This window comes from Lissotriton vulgaris, chromosome 1_1, assembly GCF_964263255.1.
Source record: "Lissotriton vulgaris chromosome 1_1, aLisVul1.2, whole genome shotgun sequence".
Taxonomy (NCBI): Eukaryota; Metazoa; Chordata; class Amphibia; order Caudata; family Salamandridae; genus Lissotriton; species Lissotriton vulgaris.
This window is the reverse complement of record NC_141685.1, coordinates 168314998-168339407: the sequence shown is the minus strand read 5'-3', so window position 1 is coordinate 168339407 and position 24410 is coordinate 168314998. Positions and strand designations below refer to the sequence as shown.

General features: G+C 45.2%; 1 long non-coding RNA gene across 2 annotated transcripts in view; it reads right to left on the bottom strand.

Annotated features, from left to right (window-relative positions):
- Positions 1 to 276: 276 nt before the first annotated feature.
- The window catches only part of LOC147738015 (uncharacterized), a 72635-nt gene continuing 48501 nt past the window's right edge, over positions 277 to 24410 (bottom strand). For both annotated transcript variants that reach the window (XR_015307443.1, XR_015307444.1), the window contains exon 3: positions 277 to 987. This is a non-coding gene — a long non-coding RNA (uncharacterized LOC147738015). The remainder of the gene's footprint in view (positions 988 to 24410) is intronic.

Sequence of the window (24410 nt, the reverse complement as noted above, 5' to 3'; positions counted from 1 at the left end):
GCAGCAACTTATTTTGTGACTGAAGTTTTTCTCAAATCTATTTGTATAGGTTCTTAGCAATGCAGTGATAAGGTGTTAGTCTGATATTTAATGATTAAACTGAGAAGTACCTTTTTGCACTGGAGTAATGGCAGTAACTGAGAACATTAGAACATGCACAGTACTATTGTGGCTCACCAGTCGCAGAACATCAGTTAATTTTACCCTTTCGATGTTTGGTGTAAGGTGTAGTTCTGAAGACGAGGATTTATTTACATTAGCTATAGCGCAACGGTGCTCATTTAATCCATTTTTATATTTAACAGTTTTACATATCACTCCTGCACAACAGAATGTTGAGGCGATTTACATAGAATTACAGAACAGTACACATTAAAAAGGAAACAATCTGAGATGGTCATGAAAACAATAAAGTTGTGAATTTTTAAGGTTTTCGCCAGAGTGAGCAGAGTGGGTCGAGGTGTTATATCCAGAGGCAGATAGTCTCAAACTTGTGTAACTGGTTAAAAACGGTTGTTGAACAAAGGTGATTTTCCAATCTTTTGGTTGTTAACGTGTCAGCTTCTGGGTCTTCTTGGAGCGTCTTTTCTTTGATGGTATGCAGAAGAAACCTTTTGTTGTAACTTTCTTTAATGCAGTGTGTGCATCCTCTCTAGAATTACATGACGCTTTAGATGAACGTTATTCTGTCATGCTGAGGCAATTTGTCTTTCTGATAATATTTCAGATGAGGATGCTGAAGTGGTCTTTCTACATTATTTCTGATGCTGTGTGCACAGATATGGCTTTGCTCTGGATTAATGAAATGCAAAATTAGAGACTTCACTTACAGGTAGAGTACTTTCCTCGCCACACTTAGATTTTTGGAAATTATTTAAACGTTGAATGCTGGATGTCCTTCAGTTTTTCAAAATAATCCTTCTTATGGCACTGACATTTAGTGGCTTAGTGCTAAATCTTGCTTTCTTCGTCCGTAATTTCAATCACCTACAGTATTAAAATTAAATAGTTAATACATGTACATTTCCAAAAATAATAATTCACAAGCCACATCAATGCAGGATTTTTAAAATGTTGAGCTGTTTTTCAGACAGAGCAGAGTGTAGAATGGTAGCCTGAGAGTACTTGGATGTAGGAGTGAGGATTTGTAGAATTTTCAGCATTTTATTAAGCTCACAAAGGATACCCTATGGAGTTGTAACATAGAATCCCAAAGGCAGATATTAAAGTCATATGGACTGGCACCAAACTGATATTAAAATAATATACACTATTAATTAATTTGTAATGCAGATTTCTGGGACGGGAAGGACTCCGCCACGGACAACAGGCATTCTCCCCTGCCCTGAGTTACCGCCTACTTGTATCTGGTATCCTGACTTTTGAGTTTTGGCCTCTGCCTCAAACAAATCTATTATGTGCTGCGAGGACTATGCCTAGACCTATCCCTCGACTATGGTCCAGAGTATGAATCAAGGCAATAAAATGAAGGCGTACTTTCATGTGTTCATTTTATTCCACCTGATTATCAGTTGTTAGGTTTTTCTGCGCCTGGAATTACTGGGTGCAGAAAATCAGGACACAATTATTTTCCAGACAGAAAAATTAGACTGAAAAGACGCATGCGACTCTGGGGGTGCAGCAGAAGCAGCCAAGACTTATGTTGTTTTCTTTACTAACTGGGGGAAAACCACAATTCTTCCCTCTGTTGGTGTTCACAGTCGTTGTCGGCCTATGATTCGGCATTGAGTGCAGAGCGTATCGAGTAGAGCCGAGGGGCCGAGCCGAGGAGGAGTTAACGAGCAAGAGGAGCGGAGCCTGGGACGACTGCCCGGGTTTGTTTTGTGACCAGTTCCCGCTCCCGAAGGTTTCTCCCGCTTCACCCGCGTCCTGTTATACGGGCGCTTTAAGTTCGACGGATCTGTTTTGGGGGCAGGAACGGCCACTGCCGGCACCGCAGTGCTAAGGCACTGCTGGTGCTGCTCGTGCGGCGGACGCTGCAGGGGTCAAAGGAGCCTTGGCCTGCGGTGCTGCTGGTGCGGCGGCTGTGACGAGGGACATGATTTTCGAGGACCACAAAAAGAGGAGTATAAGGACCTATCATTCATAAATGGGCAACACCATAGCCCAGGTACTCAGGTACCTGGAAGTGGGAACGCGGGAGCAATTTGGGATTTATTCTTCAAAACCTCGCAATTAAATCTGGACGCTTTAACATATCAGTCCAACAAAATGGAGGTCCAAATAGATCTCTTGACGGCTATGGCATCCTCTGTTGCCGGAATTGAGCAGAAGATAACAACGCCAAATAATTTAATAGTAAGGGCAGAATCTCAGCCAATATCTACGTATGCAGAGTGTAGTTGTGCCCCGCTAATTAACAAACTTGCTACCATTCCGGATATTTTAAAAACGATAATTGACAATGTAAAAGGGAATTTTCCTAATGTGGGAATTCAACCCATCAAGACCGACTGCCCCTCTAAAGATACAATAAAATGTAAAGACAATACTGTTGTTGTTAAAGAAAAAATAGATGATAAAACAAAAGATCAAGAAGTGATACACCTATGCTGGACACAATCAACATTGACAAACGCAGCTCCAGAAGTTCATCTATCAAAAAGACAGAGGAAAAAACAACAGAAAGCAAGAAATAAAGCTTCTAAAAGAAAAAAAATACAAATTGATCAGATATAGTGAGATTGAACACTGGAAACAACCATGACCAAATATCATATTGTGAAGGTGAGGGTAAACAAATGTTACCAATAAAACCCTTTTACCCTCTATTTAATAAGGATATATCGGAGGTAAAAGCAGTTATGAAAAATAAATGCTTAACACCTTGGCTGCTAGGTGTTTTCCCCTCCTGTGCTGCACCTGCTTGAATACTATGGTTTCATGACGAGCTCAGCTCGTCATCAGCACAGCTCAACTGTGCCTCATGATGAGCTGAGCTCGTCATGAGCATCGAAGGGGTTAAACAAGCAAGCTGATAGTATGGAAATGGTAGAGAATGGAAAATTCAGTCCTTAGAAATGCTGCAAGTGGAGGAAAGTAATAAGCAGGTGGAGAATAAGCCATCACAATTGGAAACAAATAGAGCAAAGAGTGAGAGTATTAGAGAAGATGAAACAAATAGAGATTTGTTAAAAACCTGGAAGGATATTAAATTACCACAAGATCTGGGAACCAAAACGAAGCAGTTACATAAACATCGACAATCATAGTCTCAAACTGTTAGTAATCATAATGGAAGGTTAATTGAACATGCTCAAGGTGAAAATAGTCTGCAACAAGTTAAATTAAATAACCCAGATAAAAAAGGAGTGGTGCAGGTAATTTTTACGCCAGAATATCAATCTAGAGGTAATAATGATATCTTGACTCGTGGGAACATATTAAAATTGTGTAATGCAGTACCCTCATTAAAGAAAATTAAATGTACCTGCATAGAATCAATTGAATTAGACACACCAAGAATAATAATCGCGAATCAACATTAGTAATTTGGACATCTTCTACTGCCGCCAGCCGTATTATGCAAAAACATAATCTCTTTCAGAACTGGGGATTAAAAAAAACTCCCCTGCAATCTTCCTATCCTAGCCCTTTTGTTTCAACAAAATTACAAAATCATAACCAAATGAGAACCGAGAATAATAAGAAATACTCCATATTAAAAAACCCCATAGGTATGGCCAACAGGCATCTTTTAAAATAATTAGAGGGAAAAAATAGGAGAATTATTATTTGACACTGTCAAATTAGGTTGGCTAACAGCAGCCCTCCATAATGTCAGGCAGGATTGACATCGACAATCTGAAGTTTCTTTAAGGGGGCCAACAATTATGAATGAAAGGGTCCGATTATGTTCGTGGAATATAAATGGCGTTCAAGCAAAGATTCAGAATAACCAATTAGCTACTTTGTGGTGTTTTCAAATCATTTGTTTACAAGACACTTGGGCTTTTGTTCCTTTTAGATTGGAAGGGTATAGGGTTATTACTCATTAGCTAAGAGAACAAGTAACTATGGCAGACCTTGTGGGGGTTTGGCTATTTTTTATATCAACTGAGCTAAAAATGGTAAGTGAAATGGACGTCCCAAGTCAAAAGGATGATCTAATTGTCAAAATACGATACAAGGAGCAAAATATAATTAAATCTCGTGTAGTAATCAACGTATATAATCACGAAGAACAATGGCGACCAATTTGATAATTATGATAACGCAGCAACTGGACAATGACACCCAAACTGAGATTATTATTACCGGGAAATATAACATGAACATGCTATGGTCTTACGATAGAGATGTTGAAATACAATGGCAAAATTACTTATGGTCAATTCCAAAATTATCATCAACAATGGGTATGAGGGAACAAAAGAATGAAAAAATCGGCAAGACTCTTGTAAAAGAATTATACATCATAGGTCTAAGGGTGCTAAATGAGCAATTTCCCCAAGATTCGCCATCAGCATGGACTTTTCAAGAAGGGTATCATAGGTCTAGAATAGATTATACCATAGCATTGTTGCATCTATTTCATACATTTCTGTCTTATCAGATAGTGGGAATAGATATAAGCGACCACGATCAACAAATAATGGAGTTAAACCTAAATGGCCTAAGATTTGAAAACTATGACACTTCCGGGAGAAATAACGACAGTAAATTATAAGAAACTTTATTGGTCAGATAACACCAAAGATTCTATTACAAACACTGCGCAGGCAATTGTTGATTTTCACTTCGAAGGAGATTATTCGAATGCTGTCGAAAAATGGTCTTTCTTCACACAGCAATTAATTACCAGTCAATCTCAATAATATGCTAATAAAGGTTAGTGGAGGAAAAAACAGCATGTTCATTGGTGAAAATTTAGTTTGAAAGCCATCAATTAAAAAAAATACGTAACAGAATCCTGAGATTGGTAAAAAAAGTTCCCAGTTAATTTAATTTACAGAGTAAAACTTAAAAAGATAAATACAGTAGTAAGGAAAATGGTCTGGAAGGACAAAATGCAAGAAAAGCAATTGTTGTGGGCAAAAGCTCTATATGCTTGCAAAAGGAATAATTCAAGAGCCTTCTGGATTCTAGTAAACAAACTGAGTAGATCTAGTAGGAAATCTACTTCATCAACATTAACTGAATCTGAATGGGTATCATTCATAGATATGCATTTGAATCCTACTCCTAAAATGGCTGTGAATTCTACTGATTGGGCTATGAATTGGAGGAGAAAAGAAAGATAACTCAAAACCAAGTATGTATATTAACAAAGAATCAGAGATCCAATGGCGCCCCAGGCCCAAGTGGGATTCCCGCTGTGTTGTATAAGGAGAAAGCATCATATTAGTCGAGCTATCTAACACCAGTATTTAATCATGCTCTCCAATCAAGAACAGTCCCCGAGGCATGGAAGGGATCTATAATTTCTCCTATATATAAAAGTGGGGATTGGTCCCTCCCGTCCAATTACAGATTAATTACGCTCTAAGATACTGAAGCTAAATTAGTTGCATCGGTTCTACTTAAGGAGTTAATTGATTGGGCTAATGAAAACCATTTAATTCCACCGAACCAATCGGGTTTGTACACGGTCAAGGTACAACAACAAATGTGTTAACACTGGGAATTTTAATGGAAAAATATCAAACAAAAAAATAGCCATTATATTTAGTCTAGTCTAGTCTAGTCTGGATATTTGTATTGCGCAAACATATCACATCCCGTGAGGGAGTCTCATGGCGCATGCGGACAGTCCCAGAAAAAGGATGGTGAATGATCCTAAAGATGAAGGCCTAGCTAAAAAGCCATGTTTTCAACAACTTTCGGAAACTCATGTGTTCGATAGTTGTACGGATGTTTAGAGGAAGTTTGTTCCATAGGAGTGGTGCCATATAGGAAAAAGCGCGTCCACCATTTCTAGCTGTTTGAACTCTAGATGGCGTGAGTTGGAACTTAGAGCTAGATCTCAGTTCTCGACCAGGCTGGTACCATGTCAATTTTCGGTTCCAGTATTTTGGTCCTGTGCCGTACATATGTTTATGAACCAGACACATGGTTTTAAAAATGGCTCTTTTTTTTACAGGGAGCCAGTGTAGACTTTTTAGGCATGGCAGGAAGGGGGATCGTTTTGGTAGTCCCAGAATCAGACGAGCAGCAGTGTTTTGAACAACTTGTAATTTCTTGATATGGCACTCATTTATGGCAAGCAAAAGGGAGTTACCATAATCTAACCTATTTATTATGAGGCCCTGAACTAGGACTCTGCGTGCTTCTTTTGGTATCAATCGCTATCGTCCATAAAAAATCAATCCACATCTCAACCAGCTCTGACGTCAACCTCGCCAACTCTGAACACCTTCACTTCCAGATCCACATCGACCCCAAGACCACACTCAGAGGCACCCTCCTTTAAAGACCACCAGGACCCCGCGCAAAATTCAGTGAAGACATCACGGACTTCATCACTCCACACGCGCTCCCCTCCAAAGATTACATCCTTCTGGGAGACCTCAACTTTCACCTTGAAAAAAACAACGACCGCAACACCACCACCCTCTTGGACAACCTCGCCAACCTCGGACTTAAACAACTGGTCACTTCCCCCACCCACATCACAGGTCACACACTCGACCCCATCTTCACCTCCAGCAATCATGTCTCCTTCAGCCACACTACGGATCTCCTCTGGACTGACCACAGCTGCGTTCACTTCACCTACAACAAGCCGAAACCCACCAACCACCTCCAACCAACTCTGCAAAGAAACTGGAACAAAATCACCATCGACCAGATCTCCTCATCGCTCCTTCTAAACACCCCAGCCCACTCTTCTAACCCAGACCAAGCCGCCGCCAACTTTACCCTATGGTTATCCAACACCGCCGACATCCTAGCACCACTGAAAAAACGCCAACGCAAACCTGGCAGCAAGAAGGCCTCATGGTTCAACGATGATCTTAAGAAGTCCAAGAAACTCTGCCGCTCCCTTGAAAAGGCCTGGAAAAAAGACCCAACCACTAGCACCAAGGACGCCTTCAAAAACGCCACCCGCACACACCACCAACTAATCCGAAAGGCCAAGAAAACAGCATTCAAGGATCGACTAGACAACAACGCCCACAACAGCAAGGAACTTTTCAACATCGTCAAGGAATTTACCAACCCCTCGGCCAACTCCAACGACATCACCCCTTCTCAAGCCCTTTGCGACTCCCTGGCTTTATTCTTCCACAACAAAATTGCAGACATCCACAACAGCTTCGACAACCAACCCGGAGACCAACCCACCCAACCATATGCTGAACATTCTTCCCCCTTGAACGCTCTTAACGACTGGAACCCAATCTCCACTGAGGACACCATCCGCCTGATGAACTCTATCCACTCAGGATCCCCCACAGACCCATGTCCTCACCACATCTTCAACAAAGCAGACTCAATCATAGCACCGCACCTCCGAGACGTCATCAACTGCTCCTTCAACTCCGCCACCTTCCCGGAAAGCTGGAAACACGCTGAACTCACCGCCCTTCTGAAAAAACCCACAGCTGACCCCACCGAACTCAAAAATTACCGCCCCATCTCGCTCCTTCCTTTCCCAGCTAAAGTCATCGAGAAAGCTGTCAACAACCAACTCGCCGCCTTCCTCGAAGCCAACAAATCCCTCGACTCCTCACAATCTGGCTTCCGAGCAAAACACAGCACTGAGACCGCCCTCATCGCAGCAACAGACGACATTCGAACTCTACTGGACAATGGAGACACAGTCGCCCTCATCCTCCTCGACCTCTCTGCAGCCTTCAACACAGTCTGCCACAGTACCCTTTTACAACGCCTCAGAAACATCGGAATACAAGGAAAAGCACTCAAATGGATCACCTCATTCCTCACCGGAAGAACCCAGAGAGTCCGCCTTCCACCATTCAAATCCGAAGCCACTGAAGTCATCTGTGGCGTACCACAAGGATCCTCACTCAGTCCCACTCTCTTCAACGTATACATGAGCCCCCTTGCGGCCATCGCTCGCCAACACAACCTCAACATCATCTCCTACGCGGATGACACTCAACTGATCCTTTCTCTCACCAATGACCCCAGCACCGCCAAAACAAACCTACACGAAGGAATGAAAGAAGTTGCCGAATGGATGAAACAAAGCCGTCTGAAACTGAACTCAGATAAAACAGAAGTCCTCATCCTAGGTACATCCCCCTCTGCATGGGACGACTCTTGGTGGCCGGAAGCCCTTGGAAAAGCACCCATCCCGACAGACCACGCACGGAACCTAGGCGTTATCCTGGACTCTTCACTCTCAATGAACAGACAAGTCAACGCCGTATCCTCATCCTGCTTCAACATTCTTCGCATGCTCAAAAAAACATTTCGCTGGATCCCCACTGAAACCAGAAAAACTGTCACCCATGCTCTGGTCACGAGCCGACTGGACTACGGAAACACCCTCTACGCAGGTACTACCGCTAAACTCCAGAAGAAACTCCAACGAATCCAAAACGCCTCAGCCAGGATCATATTAGACATCCCACGTAACGAACACATCTCTGGCCACCTGAAAGACCTCCACTGGCTACCCGTCAATAAGAGGATCACTTTCCGACTGCTAACCCACGCACACAAATCACTCTACGACATCGGACCAGAATGCCTCAACTCACGACTGTCCTTCTACACCCCCTCCCGCCAACTACGTTCTTCCAGCCAAGCCCTCGCCACTGTTCCCCGCATCAACAAGACCACCATGGGAGGCAGATCCTACTCATACCTGGCAGCTAAAACATGGAACTCACTCCCCACCTACCTTCGCCTTACCCAGAACCACCTAGCTTTTAGAAAGCAACTTAAAACGTGGATATTTGACAAGTAAGCGTCCTCCCCTCCCTAAGCGCCTTGAGACCCTCCGGGTATGTAGTGCGCTATATAAATTCTCTGACTTGACTTGACTTGACATTTAAAAGCTCTGCGTAGGCTTTGCATGATTCCAAAACAGGTCCCAACAGTGTGGTTTACATGATCCTTCATGGATAATTTATTATCCATGTGGATTCCAAGGTTGTGGACGGATTCTTTTGGGACAGGGCATTCCCCCATTTCCGGGGGCCACCAATCCTGGGTCCAGTGTACACTGGCTTGGCCAAATGTCATTATTTCAGATTTAGCACCATTCAGTTGTAGGTGATTCAGACTCATCCAATTTTTTACCTCTACCAGGCATTTTTTGAAGCGCTTTTTGGTATCATTTATATCATGGCCAAGGGTGACTAGTATTTGCGTGTCATCAGCATATGATAACACGTCAAATCCATATGCCCTAATGAGGTTGGCCAACGGGGCCATATAAACATTAAAAAGCGAGGGGCTGAGGATAGAGCCCTGAGGCACACCCCTTGTAACTGGCCGTGTGCTGGCTAAGGTTTCATCTGTTTGCAGTGTGGTTGTTCGATCTGACAGATAGCTGATAAACCACCTTAAAACCTGCCCTTTGACACCACACTCCCATAGCCTTCTGACCAAGATGTGATGGGAGATGGTGTCAAAGGCAGCCGATAGGTCTAAAAGTACCAGAATGCACGATTGACGTTTGTCAAGGGCAAATCTGATATTATCAGTGACCTCGATCAGGGCTGTCTCCGTGCTGTGGGCAGCATGGAAACCTGACTGAGAGGGGTCGAGTAGATTGTTCCTCTCGAGATAGCCTATCAGCTGCTCATTAACAAATGCCTCCAATACTTTCCCTGAGAAGGGTAGCAAGGAAATGGGCCGGTAGTTTGAGAAAGTGTTTACATCCGCACCGGGCTTTTTTAATAGTGGTTTTACTCTAGCCGCTTTCCAGATTTTAGGGAATTCCGCTTCTGTCAGGGATGTGTTTAGAAGGCAGGAGAGAGGATGAACCAACACTGGAGCAAGAGTGGAAAATAGTTTAGAGGTTAGGTGATCGCAAGGAGAGCCTGATTTAATTTTCCGTCCTAGACGCATGGCTTTTTCGTTGTCCAACAACTCGAAAGTGGACCAGTTAGAGGAAGAGACATTTCTGTGTATGTCTTGATTCATGTGTAACTCCTGTTCCAGGTGTTGGAGAGATATATTTTCTATTTAAAAAAATTGACATATTTTTTTAATTTTCTCGTCTAAGAACATAGAAAGGTCTTCCGTCCATTCATTTGTTTTTGGGGTTTCTTGCAAACTTTTAAAGGAAGTAAGTTCTTTTAGAATGTGATGGAGCTCTTTGGACGAGTTTTCAGCTTTATTTATTCGTTCAGCTATATGAGTTCTTTTTGCTGCTTTGATTTCCCTCATATATTTGGTGTGTAGGGTTTGGTAGATTTTACGATCGTTGGGGTCTTTAGTTTTTCGCCAGGTTTTTTCGGCATTTCTTGTTTGGGTTTTAAGATGTTTTAGTTGGTCAGTAAAACATGGTGAGGTTTTTTCCCTACAGTACACCTTTCGAATAGGGGCTATCTTGTCCAGTGTCTTATGGATAGCAGACTCCAGGTGTATAGCTCCAAGATGTACATTTTCCCTAAGGTTTATATGGTCTGTCGTGAAGTTCTCAGAAAAGGAGGCCAAAGTAATTTTTTTCATGTTTCTGCATGCTTTTTGTTTTTTATTTATTATGGTTTTAGATCTATGGCTGCTTATAGAGAATTTCACAAGAAAATGGTCAGTCCATAATAATGGAATGGGAGTCATAAGCATGACATTCGGCAAATTTGTAAATAAAAGATCAAGCGTGTGACCTGCTTGATGGGTGGGGCCGGTAACCTTTTGTATCAGGTTCAGGATGTTCATTGCAGAGATCAATTTTCCTGTGTCAATATTGGACTGATCGTCCACGTGGTAGTTAAAATCACCTAATAATAGATTTTTTGTTGATTATAAAGCTGCCTTTGACTGTGTAAATAGGCAGATTTTATGGAGGAAACAGGATTGTTATGGCATTAGCTTCAGCCTTGTAAATGCAATACAATTGTTATATACCAATACTTGGACAAGAGTCCGGCTAGGGAATGGCTCAAAACTTTCGAGGAAAATTAAAAAAACTTTAGGCTTAAAGCAAGGGTGTGTTTTAGCTCCATATTTATTTAATCTATCTTTATCAGACTTTACCCTTGCAATAAACAATAAGTTAGCAGACTCACCAAAGCTGGCTGAGAAACAAATATCAAACTTATTATATACACTGATGACGTCGTCCTGCTAAGCCAAACAAGGATAGGACTGCAGCAATTAATAAACAAAACATCAATGTATTCAATTGAGAACAAAATGACAATAAACAAAACAAAAACAAAAGTAATGGAAGTCAGTACCAAGAATCGGAAGGGCAGTCAATTCAAGTGGCACCACCAAAAGAGGTAGCTAGATAAAAAGTTAAATGTATTAAATATCTTGGGATACTGTTTGACGAGAAAGGATCTTTTTCATACCATAAAATGGAGATGAAGAAAAGAGCCAAAAGTCTACAAGGGGCTTTTCGCCTACTTTATAGCTCCTTGGGAGGCCCAACTTATACCCCATTAATAAAAGTAATAAAAGCGAAATTGCTCCTGAGCCTTATATGGAAGTGAAATACTCTGTGTTTCGGATTCTGCATTATTAAATAATGCTATCACAAATACATTTAAACATCTGATTCGGCATCCACTTAATGTATCACCTGCTCAGATAAGGCTAGAATTTGGCTTTTGTAATCAACAATATGCAAGAATGGGTCAGTATGTTAAGACCTGGAGACAAATCGAAACTAATATCAATAACCCAATGTGCACATTTTTGTGGAAAGGAATGCAACAAAATGAAAAAAATTGTCCTTTAAATATCTGAAAAAAGCTCCTGAAGAATTGTCAATTGCTGAGATCTGGGAAATGTATTTAACAGTACATAGTTTAAGAAAATAATTAACAAATCAGTTAAATATTTGTCACTTTCAAAAGACAAAGAACTGTTTATTAAGAGATCCCACGCATGCATGTTGGTCCAGGAATGTACAAGTCTTAAGGTCCAAGTATATTTATAAATACCATGGTCTCTACAAACCAAAAACACCTTTATGAAAGCACGATTCCGCAACTTACCTGGCTTAAAACATGTAGTGCCCTGGTTGAGACCATCTAAGCTGACTATGGGCAGACTATGCAACCTATGGGACGAAAGTATTTTGCATTTTGTTTGTATATGTGCAGTAATGATGGCAGAAAGAAAACGATATTTGAAAAACTGCTTCATTGACAGAGGTGTTCGTACCTGCAGACATGTCATGGTAGTTTGTTTTAGACCAACGGTTATTAAGATGAACGCCAATTTTACAACATTTTTAATACTTGTTAAAAAGAAGTGGGATACTTGTGAGGTGTCCATAGGAAATCTGGAAGTCTAAGATAATTAAGGACAACATTTAGGACAATTTTTATGATATCACACATAAATTACAGAAATATTAATTGACACTATAAAGTCCTGGAAAGATGACGGTCTGATGTAATGTCTATAAATTGTGTTTATGTTAATCAAACTAATTTGGATTTTTTGAAATGTTAAAATTATTGGTCTGTATTTTAAAGTGGTGTTTTCTTTAAGAATGTAGTAATTGTAAGATTTTCGTTAATCATGTAAATACAATTTACCTTACTCCCTCTGTTAGGAAATGCTTTCCCCTTCCCTCCCCTGCTTCACCTATCTCCCCCCAACCAACCACATGCATATATCTACCACCTGCCTAAAATAAGTGGCAAATAAAAGCAGAAAAACACTATGAAATAGTGAATGGCATGTGGTTTGACAGGCAGAAGAATCTGTTCCTCGTGGCAACTCTTCAGTCCATTGCGTCAAACTTGCAACTGGACGTTACTGGGGTAAATCTACCACAAAGTTAAAAAAAACAATTACATGAGATCTTTCTGCCACTCCAGCACTGTGCAACTTCTAACAAGGGACTATGAGAGGTCTAGGACGGGTCCTGTGACCTGGAGGGTCACACCAAGTGTGCCCTTATTTAAGGCAGAGGACTGTCATGGGTTTAACAGCTAGAGCGGTGGTGGCAATGCACCCTGTTGTAAGGATCAATAGCCTGGTGAGATCTTTGCATCATGGTCATTGGAGTGGCGTCCTACTGACACACCCATGTAATGCTCAATTTCTATGCCTGTGCCCAGACTTTGCGCCAACATCAAGTGCATGTTTAGGGTGTTGGTGTGCGTAGGATAAATGCAATGTGAGAGTGCGACAGAGTAAACCGCTAGTCTGAGGGACACCCCCACCCCCAAGACGCTCACAACAGTTCAAGGCAGAATCTAATACTCTACAACAACGTGATTGTTGAGGCCCAGTTGGACGATTGTGTGCTGCCAACCGGCCCGTTCAAGGTTGCATTTGCCAAATTCCTAACACAACTGGGTCTGAATCTATTGGCTTACTGGAAAGCCTGTGTTGGGATTTTAGCGGCTGAATTCCTGACTACTCTGTGTCAGAGGCCCATGAGGGACTACAACTACCCCAGTGTTGAACACCCTGTCTGAGCCGGCCACAGTGTGGGCTCAATTGCTGACGGTCGTGCCTCCAGAGGGGGCTGCACTTACAGACAGGCCAGGTGTGACTGCTACCTTGGGACTGCTGATCTTCAGGCAAAGGCAAAGAAAAGACAGAGTGGTGCCCTACTGAATGCAGCACTACCTCCAGGACAAAAGCACTCCACAAAAGCCTGCTGGTGGGTCACTGCTCTCTCGAGTGTTCGGGCATGCCATTCAAGTGCCGGGAAACAGGAAAGAGACCCAAGCAAGACTGACTCATCCTGTGGAAGGGTAAGATGTTTACGACAGAGCATATACGCATTGGGGTGACTGGAGTGACAGAACTGCACCTATACTATATTCATGATACTCCTAAATGCCCCTAGAGGGGAAGAGGAGATCAGAACCGGACGCACCTGCCTGCAGCACATGGTAGTCTGGCATGCCTGCACCATCCTTTCACCCAGACTGTCCATAAAGTTGATTTTAGTGCCGCTACACACATAGCAGGGGGAATCTCAGACCATTCGCTGGTGGAGATGCAACTCGATGGTCCGGTTGTGGACTTCATGCTACCCCCAAGGGTTGATCTGTGATATTTATAAGACAAGATGTTCAAAGCTCGTATGAGAGATGGAGCAGACTTCTATTTTATGGAGACCGGGCGGCCTGTTGAATCGTCTTGCGTGCTATAGGATGAATTCAAGGCAGTAATTCAAGCCAAGCAACAAACCTTGATTGGGGGAATGCCGAAGGAACGTAAATTGAAGTGTGAGGCTCAGGACAGGGAAGGTGCTTTCCTGGAGGCACGCTTTGTAAGTGGGGATTGAGATTCTTTCCCATTACACCATTAACTGAAGCAGCACACATTAAGAGCACTAATGGAAAATAGCGGGCACTCATGCGCTGGCTACCCAGAATGGTCTCTATGATGTTGGTGATAAAGCCAATGAGTTGCTTGCATGGTTAGAGAGACAAGACAAAGGACGGAACTGGATCCTTGAGGACACTGACAACAATGGGACGGTAATACTGGGAGAGACTTCCTGAAAGACCTGACCCTGCCAATGCTAACGAATGAGGACTGAGACGCACTAGACCAAAACCTGCCAGTAGACTAAATAAATAAGACAATAGGAACCTTGCAAACAGGGCAAGCGACAGGGCCTGATGAGCTCCCCTTACAAATATATAAAAGCAGAGAGTGCCTCCAGAGGAGGTTTAAGACTGCCTGAAAATAAGGGTGTCTCCCAGAGGAACAAAGAACGTCTGAGGTGGTGGTCATCCCAGAAAAGGTCGAACCAGCAACTGAGTGTGGGTCTTATAGACCTATCTACCTGCTTAAGTTTGAGGCTAAGGTCCTTGCGTACACCCTGGCAATCTGCCTGCGGACAGTAATTGCAACAGTGGTTCATCCTGATCAATCGGGCTTTATGCCACACCAGGGAACGTGCTTAAATCTCCAACACCTTAATGGAGTACCATATGCAACAGGGGATTCCTTTGCTAAAACCAGTGGCGTTGCTGTCAAGCTCTTGTAATGTGGCCCCTCTAGTGCGCATGAGCGTCAATAATACAGTCTCCCGAGTCTTTTCCCTCCGAAAGGGATGTTCCTTGTCTTCTATGCTTTTCTCAGGTGCGTGGGTTAGCCAGGACCTCTCAGATGGGGTATTCCAGTTTATCAGGAGTGGGATGAGAGAATCTCCCTCTACACTGATGTTTTGCTATATGACACACAACCAGCTTTCTCGAGTGAACAAATCTTACAAATTTTTCACATATTTGGAGATCATTCAGGATGGAGGATCAATTGGAAGATGTTCTTAATATTCCTGCTGGAGGCAATGGACCATGCGGCTACACTCTAGGTGCACAGTTCGGGTGGCACTACATGGCTTTAAATATTTGGGCGTAATCTGTCTTTCCTACTACCTTTTCTCTTTCCGACACTTTTCTGTCCACTCATAACTGCTCACTTCTTATGGGCTTCTTTCCTGTGTTCTTAGTGCTGTTGTTTTTAAAGGGTCCTGCGACTTCCCACAATAGACCAATATTGCTATACATAATGTGGCACAAAGGTTGTAGGCGACATGCTGTGTTCAAGCTACTTTGCTACTGCTTCTCTATACTCTTGGAGACTCTGTCACAGTACGCTGCCGGCCCTAAATAGGGTTGTGAGCTTAACGCTGTGTATATCTGGACCTGTGTTCTATTCTTTACCTACCAAATAAAAATGTATTTCAAACAAAATATTTGGGTGTGTTCATTACAAGAGAGCCACAGGCAGGAATATACTCCCGGTGTCGCAGGGATACCCCAAACTGGCACGCTGTACATCGTGCAAAAAACGTCCTTTAAGATCCCACCAGGCATTTTCTTTCAAAAGGTAGTCTGAGAACTTCGGCTCCTGTTGTGGGATGGTGGCACTTCGCGCCGAGTAAGTTACAGAGGGGAGTTTAAGGTGGACCGGCGGTCCGGAGCATTCTCAAGTATTACTGGGCCACGCAGCTGGTCGCAGTCAACAACTGGATTTTTGCGGACCGTGAAGAACCTGTTACCGGGTAGATGGATAGGCCATGGGCAAGAGAGGTTACCCCACCCCGGTGCTATATCGAAGAAAGTATGAGTGCACCCTACCTACTCATACACAAACATTGGTAAGGGTGTGGAGAGAGGCTACCAAATATTTAGGCTGGGAAGGTAAGCTGACTGAAATTACTCCACTGTATGGTGGTGATCTCGTAAGTGCAGCGGGAGGATTGCAGGGCTTCACAAAATGGGGATTGTTAGCTTAGAGCGGCCGGGCGATGTGTGGAGGGGACAGGCACTTGTGTCCTTCACAAACCTACAAAAAAAGTATAAATTAGGTGACTAAAAACGGTTCTGACATTTGCAGGTGGGTCACGCTCTGCATGGTCACATGTGGGAAGGGGAGCAGTTGCCTGAAGCATCCCCACTGGAGGACCATCGGCTAACTAATCCCCTGACCGAAAAAGCAATCTCAACCATCTATAGGAAGTTGATCTACAATTCCCTGGATCCCTTGGGGACGCGGAGGGATGTGTGGGAGAGGGATCTAGGCACGCTTGTCTACGGCGATTGGGTTGAGGCAATTCAGGGAGGTGGCAATTAGAACTCGTTTTGGTCTAATTTAACTACAGATCCTACATAGGACCTACTACTCCAGAACTTTGTTGCACCGAATAGGGCGGGCGGCCACCTCTCTGCGTAAGGGAATGTGGGGGGGGGGGGCTTGTTTTAATGCGGTGTGGAGTTGACCGGTAATTCAATGCTACTGGGTAGAGATCATGAGAATAAAGTCCCAGGTCATGGGACTAGCGATCCCCATGGGGGCCAAATGGCACCTCATGGATATCACGAGTGAGGTGACATGGCATAGTTTTCGCAGAATATGACTGGCCCTGGCTTCGGCGGTTGGCAAGCGTAATATTGCACGGGGTTGAGGAGCCAGCTCTCCCCCCCAGGGTGGAGGATTGGGAAGTAGATCTTGATTGGTGTCAACGGGTGAACACAGGGTGTATCTCAGCAGGGGCTGCCCTTGTAAATGGGAAAAGATATGGGAGGGATGGCAGAGCTACTGGGCCATCCAGTGCCCCGCCCCCAGCGAAGCGCTACAAAATCTCGTGGCACCCGCTGCGCGGGTGCCACTCGTGGATAAAGACTTACTGCCAGTCACCGCTTCTGATCCCTTCATCTGCCGCTGTTCCCGCTACAGGAGTAGCATAGCTGCCTGTCAACTGCACTGCTGAGAGTTTGAGAACGCGAGGCCGCAGAGGAGGACGAGGCGCCGGCCCCAGGACTGCGAGGACCGGCATTCACCATCATCAGCTGGTCCTCTTCCTGTGAGAGCCGCGCCCCCTTCCAGTGCCCCGCCCCCAGCGAAGCGCTACAAAATCTCGCGGCACCCGCTGCGCGGGTGCTACTCGTGGATAAAGACTTACTGCCAGTCACCGCTTTTGATCCCTTCATCTGCCGCTGTTCCCGCTACAGGAGTAGCATAGCTGCCTGTCAACTGCGCTGCTGAGAGTTTGAGAACGCGAGGCCGCAGAGGAGGACGAGGCGCCGGCCCCAGGACTGCGAGGACCAGCATTCACCATCATCAGCTGGTCCTCTTCCTGTGAGAGCCGCGCCCCCTTCCAGTGCCCCGCCCCCAGCGAAGCGCTACAAAATCTCGCGGCACCCGCTGCGCGGGTGCCACTCGTGGATAAAGACTTACTGCCAGTCACCGCTTTTGATCCCTTCATCTGCCGCTGTTCCCGCTACAGGAGTAGCATAGCTGCCTGTCAACTGCGCTGCTGAGAGTTTGAGAACGCGAGGCCGCAGAGGAGGACGAGGCGCCGGCCCCAGGACTGCGAGGACCAGCATTCACCATCATCAGCTGGTCCTCTTCCTGTGAGAGCCGCGCCCCCTTCCAGTGCCCCGCCCCCAGCGAAGCGCTACAAAATCTCGTGGCACCCGCTGCGCGGGTGCCACTCGTGGATAAAGACTTACTGCCAGTCACCGCTTCTGATCCCTTCATCTGCCGCTGTTCCCGCTACAGGAGTAGCATAGCTGCCTGTCAACTGCGCTGCTGAGAGTTTGAGAACGCGAGGCCGCAGAGGAGGACGAGGCGCCGGCCCCAGGACTGCGAGGACCAGCATTCACCATCATCAGCTGGTCCTCTTCCTGTGAGAGCCGCGCCCCCTTCCAGTGCCCCGCCCCCAGAGAAGCGCTACAAAATCTCGCGGCAACCGCTGCGCGGGACGCGCGCGGGACGCAGCCCGGGGCGAAGCCCGGGCCAAGGGCGGGCCCGTTGTTGCCCGATAGAGACCGGACCGGGCCATCTTTCTTTCAACAACGACCCAGCAACAAATAATTATGCCGCCCAAAACAAGAAGTGCCTCCAAACCTAAATCTAAACACGCGCAGGAGGTAGCACAGGTAACAGGCCCTATTGACCTATTCATATCACGGGTAAATGAGACGATAAATCAAAGTATAGCTTTAATGGAGAAGAGAGTTTCAATGGACCTTATGAGCGCAAACGCGAAGCGCTCATCATTAGGCGCTATAGCAAACGCCGCCTCCCCAATCAACTTAAATACCCAAAACAGTTCTCTTCCTGCGAGTCTTTCAGCCTCAGACCTAAATACTGTACCATCAGTAGTTGATCTGTCGGTCACGCACTCCGAGTCGGATCCCTCAATAACAATGGACGACTTGGAAGCAACTCCCGACCTAGCTGGCTGCCAAACTGAAGGAGACATCCAATCCACCGATAATTTGTCCCAGCAAGGCGAGAGAGAAGGGGCAATACCGAAAACTCGATCAACAAATAATGAAGGCACACACAGCTTACCCTGCCAGGAACATAAAACGACTCATCCAAACTCTTCAATTTCTAACAGCATATTACACATTTCTGATTCAACTCTCCCACACAAGGCAATTCCGAACGATAATAGACCGGAGCAGTGTAAGACCTGCAGAATCACCTCACAAGTTCTCACCACAACCAAGGACTTACTTTATCAATATCTAAAGCCTATCCAATTAAGTATTAGAAACCTCGAAGCACAACTAACAATAATCTCGGCTACCCTCTTAGATACAAACACACGGATTGACGTAAAGGGTCAACGTAACATCTCGCACCCGCCAAAAAAGCAAAACCAATCACACCCACAGAAAACAGTTAATCATCCTAACACAACTTCTTTAGTACAAAAGAATCCAAAACAAACGTCCACTATACCCAAATCCACTGTAAACACGCCCCATCCCCAGCAGGAGAAACCACCACAATCAAAAGCACAGCAAACAGTAACCGTAGGTAAGGCCATGGCAGGCACTCCAGGTCCACCAGCCAATCTGGATCCTAGCAGAATCAGCACTGAAAAATCTGACTCCCAGTCATCGAAACCATTACCCCCTCAAAAAACACTCAAGAATACACCTAAAACTACGCCGAAAAAACCTTCTACAGCTAGACGCCCCGCTCACATGCCCCCGGATGCTACTCCATATACAATAGTTTTAACAGGAGTACCCGAGTTAACAGATGACACCCCAGAAACTGCATGGTCACTTAAAAACAAGGCCATGCAGTGGCTTAGCATAAATAGACCCCTCGAATCCCATCTCTCGGGAGGGATCACTACAGCCCGTAGGGTAGCCTGGATAGGCAAAACGAAGAAAACAATACGCGGTGATTGCATCATCGTTACATGTAGAGATCCCGCAACCGTAGACCACATTTGTGCCTGGCCCCAACTCGACAAAAAAGGGGGAATAGACGCCCGCCACCTTTCCTTTTTCTACCCCCCAGTGAAACAACACCGCAACTTTCCACCCTGGGAATGGCACCACTATCCCAAAGATCATTCTAAAGATCTACGAAATCAGGACCCTTGCTGTCAAACACCATGGAATCAGAGGGAGTACCCATGCGATTATTTAGACAGGGGAGGACCAAGAGGTAGATATGCTGAACGCCAAATACCCTATTGGCAGGATAGACCTTATCAAGCATACGAAGGATGGCAGGGCTTCCCGACCCAAAATCGATTTGAGTGCCTTGAAATGGTCGACTGACCATTTATGGACAAACTTAACCACTACAAAATAGACTCCGTACAACACCCTGTCTCTGATAAATATCCGACACCACTACCAGAGTTGCCCTACACACCAGAGATAGCATTGACTTATTCAAACAATCTTTCGATTCGCTCCCACCTAGTAGAAGTAGATACCAGCCAAAGATTAAACATCGAGCCTGATACAGCTACTGAAATTCACACCAACTCCAAGACAGTATCTGCCATCATGGGAAATAATGAGGTCATGAGCTTAGGTATAGCCTACTGGAATGTTGCAGGCCTAACTGAAAAAATATCATGCCCTCTATGGCTGAATACAGCAAGGAGCCACCAAATCTTGTGCCTACAAGAGACCTGGCGTACATCCCCTCTCCATCTAGTGGGATATAAGACATTTTTCACTAAAGCAACGCCAAGCACAAAGGGAAGACCAAAAGGAGGACTCATGATTTATTTCTCTAATACCTTACCACTTACAGTAAAATTAATAAAGGAAGCACCCACTTTCCAAATTATCCAATTTACACACCAGACGGCAGCATCTAGAAATTTATTCATAATCATAAACTATTATAATAACACAGGTACCCTGGAATGCTGCTCTTACTTAGATGAAATGGTAGCACACATATCTTCACTACAAAATGCGAACCTAAACACGACAATAAAGTACATCTGGGGAGGCGATTTCAATCAACCATTATGTCCAAATCATAAAAGCGGAATCTGCGGTCTACAGACCGAATCCGGAAATCCCATCCCACACTTTGCACATACTTCGAGTGGAAATAAGCTCAATGAAATTCTCTTCACCTTGGACCTAGACTTTGCCAACGAATTAGTTGACCCGGTCCAGCAATTCTTACCTACTTTCCATGGGCGCGGCTGTATGTCAACTATTGACTTTATCCTAGCCTCAAATACCTGTAAAGGATCACTAAAAAACTATAAAGTAGGGTCCAGAGCGATTAGCGACCACTACCCCTTGAGTGTGGACCTCCTCATGGGAAAAGTGGGTCCTTCTACAACAAAAGTCAGCTCTCTTGACCAACAATCGCTAGAAATAAAGAAGAAGAATGGGTATGCCATTAAATGGTCAAAGATTGACCCCGAAGTCTCCTCACAAAGGATACTTGCAAAAACGCACCCATGGATAATGGACTGTCTGTCCGCAGAGGCCTCCCCTGAACTAATTATAACCTCCTTTCACAATATCCAAGGAGCAATAAGGGACGAGCTATTTAAACACACAGCAAACAAACCAAAACCCCCAATGAAGAGATGGTTTGACTCTGACTGCAGAAAGGCCCTTACGTCCCTTAAAGAAGCCCTTCGACAGAAACCTAGAGACGCCCAAAAAATTTCACTCCGGAGGAAAAAGTACAACAATGCCCGGAAAAACCGAAGGCGCCAGATAAAGCAAGACCTATGGTGTCAATTACATGAGAGTGCACTAAAAAAAGACAGCACCACATTCTGGCAGACCATCAGATCACCCCTTCTAGACAATACTACAGACCCACACCACCTAGATGTGGCTATAACCGAGAATGACTGGGTCCATCACTTCACAAAAATTTTTGGCTCGCTAACTGACCTCCCTCAAACAGAAGACCAAGCAAAAGTAGAGAATAATTTCCACCCCATTAATCTACGCTTTACTGTAAATGAGGTTAGAAAGGCTATCAAAGCGTCAAAAACTGGCAAGGCTCCTGGCCCAGACGGGGTACCTATGGACTTGTTTCTATATAACAGCGAGTATTGGTCACTAGTAATCACCCGGGTAATGACAGCAGTCACCGAAATTGGACTTCTTCCATCATGGTCAACCTCCACCCTCCTGCCAATATTCAAGAAAGGGGATCGTAATGATCCCGCGTGCTACCGGCCGATCTCCCTTCTGGATTCCACGGGCAAGATTGCAGGTCGACTACTCCTGGACCGACTACAATCTTGGGCCCAGGAAAACAACATCATCACAGACCTGCAATATGGCTTCCAGAAGGGGCTCGGGACGGTGGATCAGGCCCTAAACCTGACCCTCCTGGCCGGAAAATACGCCCGCGCGAAAGGAGGCAAAATCTATCTGGTCTATGTAGACCTGAGCGCGGCTTTTGACTGCGTTCAGCACGCCAAGCTGTGGGAAACCATGACAAACCTCGGAGTGGATCCATCTATACTAGCTTTCCTTAGGGAACTCTATACCAATGCGGAAGGCCGAGTCCGTTATGGCATCGCCGGCGAACTATCACGCCCCTTTAAAATAACACGAGGAGTAAGACAAGGGTGTGTACTGGCTCCCTTCCTGTTCAACCTATACACCAACGGGATTGAACAAGCAATGCTGGAAGGGAGCCAGGATCTTCCGCAAATAGCACGCCGCCCGATACCCATCCTCCTGTATGCCGACGACTCGGTCATCCTGGCCCGGACAGCTAACCAACTCCAGCGACAGCTGAATAAATACGTGGCATTTATGGATTCCCTGGGTCTGAAAGTAAACATTAAAAAAACATTCACAATGACCATCGGACCGAAGCATGGATCCTCAAAATCCACCTTGGAGTGGTGAAGCTCGCACGCGCGCTACGCTGCTGCTGTGTGCTTCGTTTAGCGCTGGACTATTTTTAAAAGAAAAACCCCGTTTTTGCATTTATTTTATTTTCTGTTATTTTACCCAGATTTTAATATTGCGCCTGCCCACACACTTGCATTCTAATTGGGCCCCCCACTTGTGTTGACAACTGGCCTGGTTTAGACACAGCGCCTGCCCACATACTTGCATTTTAATTGGGCCCCCCACCTGTTTCTTGAAACTGACCTGTCGTGTTGCTTCAGAGCAGGCAACCCGGTCGCCATCTTGGGAGTGGCGAGTACAGGACGTGCCACTGGTCAGAGCGCTCTAGCGCTCCTCACGAGCCAGGTGAGCCAAGATTTAAAGCTCACTACAGGCGCGCAGCGGTGACGCGCAGCGGTAGCGCCTGACTCGTGCCGGAGTCAAGCCAGAGTCCTGCCGTAGCGCTGAGTCAAGCCAGAGTCCTGCCCGTCTGCGCCCGTCAGCGCTACGGCAGGGCTATGGCGGGGGATCCCGGCTCCCGCCGGATGCTATCGGCGGCGACTTTGCGCTCACTGCGTCGTAAGGTAAGAGATTGTCCTCATGACCCTCTATGTGGGCCTTTTCAGTGCCCCACTTGTTGTTTTAATATCCCGATATCGCAGCCTATTGTTAGTTTAATGTCTAGTCCTCCTATTACCCGTGAGTTGGAGCTGACGACTGATGCCGCCAGACAACCAAGTCTTAAAATATTCCACCTGAATGTCAGGTCCCTCACCTGTCACTACCAAGATGTCCTTACCTTGATTACTGATGACAAACCGGACATATTTTTCTTTTCTGAAACTTGGTTGCATGACCAATCTACTGCTGTCATAAACTTAGCCCTCCCACCGGGATACACCATGCATTCCCTACACCGGACTACCAGAGGTGGAGGTATCGCACTTGCACTAAAATCCTGCTATTCATGTGTGTGGAAGCCCATTACTGTAGCAGGGTGCGAGAGCGCGCATTTTAATATCTCAGTGAATCCTAATTTTTCTTTATCAGGATTACTAATCTACAGGCCACCTGGCCCTGAGGGCTCCTTTTGCCATAGCCTCTTAGAGGTTGTTTCCTCTTTGGTTTTGAAATCGTCCAACTTTACGATAATTGGCGACCTGAATTTACACATGGACGCCCCCCTTTCTAATCCGGTTTCCAACTTGCTGGCTGATCTTGAAGCCTTTCAAATACATCAACTGGTGCAATCACCGACCCATATAGGTGGTCATTTGTTGGATCCTGTTCTGACGAATCTTACCACTAACATTCTTGTGCTCTCACCTAGGCCTATGGCTTGGACTGACCACTGTTTGATAGAAGCCCTTGTCACTATCCCTAATTCCTCCTACAACAATAAGACCTCAGGTCTTCTTAAGCGCCCTTGGAGAAAACTTGATTTGGAACATTTCCATCAGTTGTTGATGGAACATCATCCTCAACCCCCCTCGGAGGTCTCTCTTGGATACGACAACTTCTGCAAGTGGCTTAATCACTCCCTAGACGTGTTAATACCAGCTAGGTGGAGCAAGACTAGATCTAGCCCTTCCAGCCCATGGTATGATGAATCCCTTAGACTGCTCAAATCTACCTGTAAAAAAGCTGAACGTGCATGGCGAAAAACGTACGACGCGGACCTTAAGTCCGCCTATAGGGCCTGCACGAGAG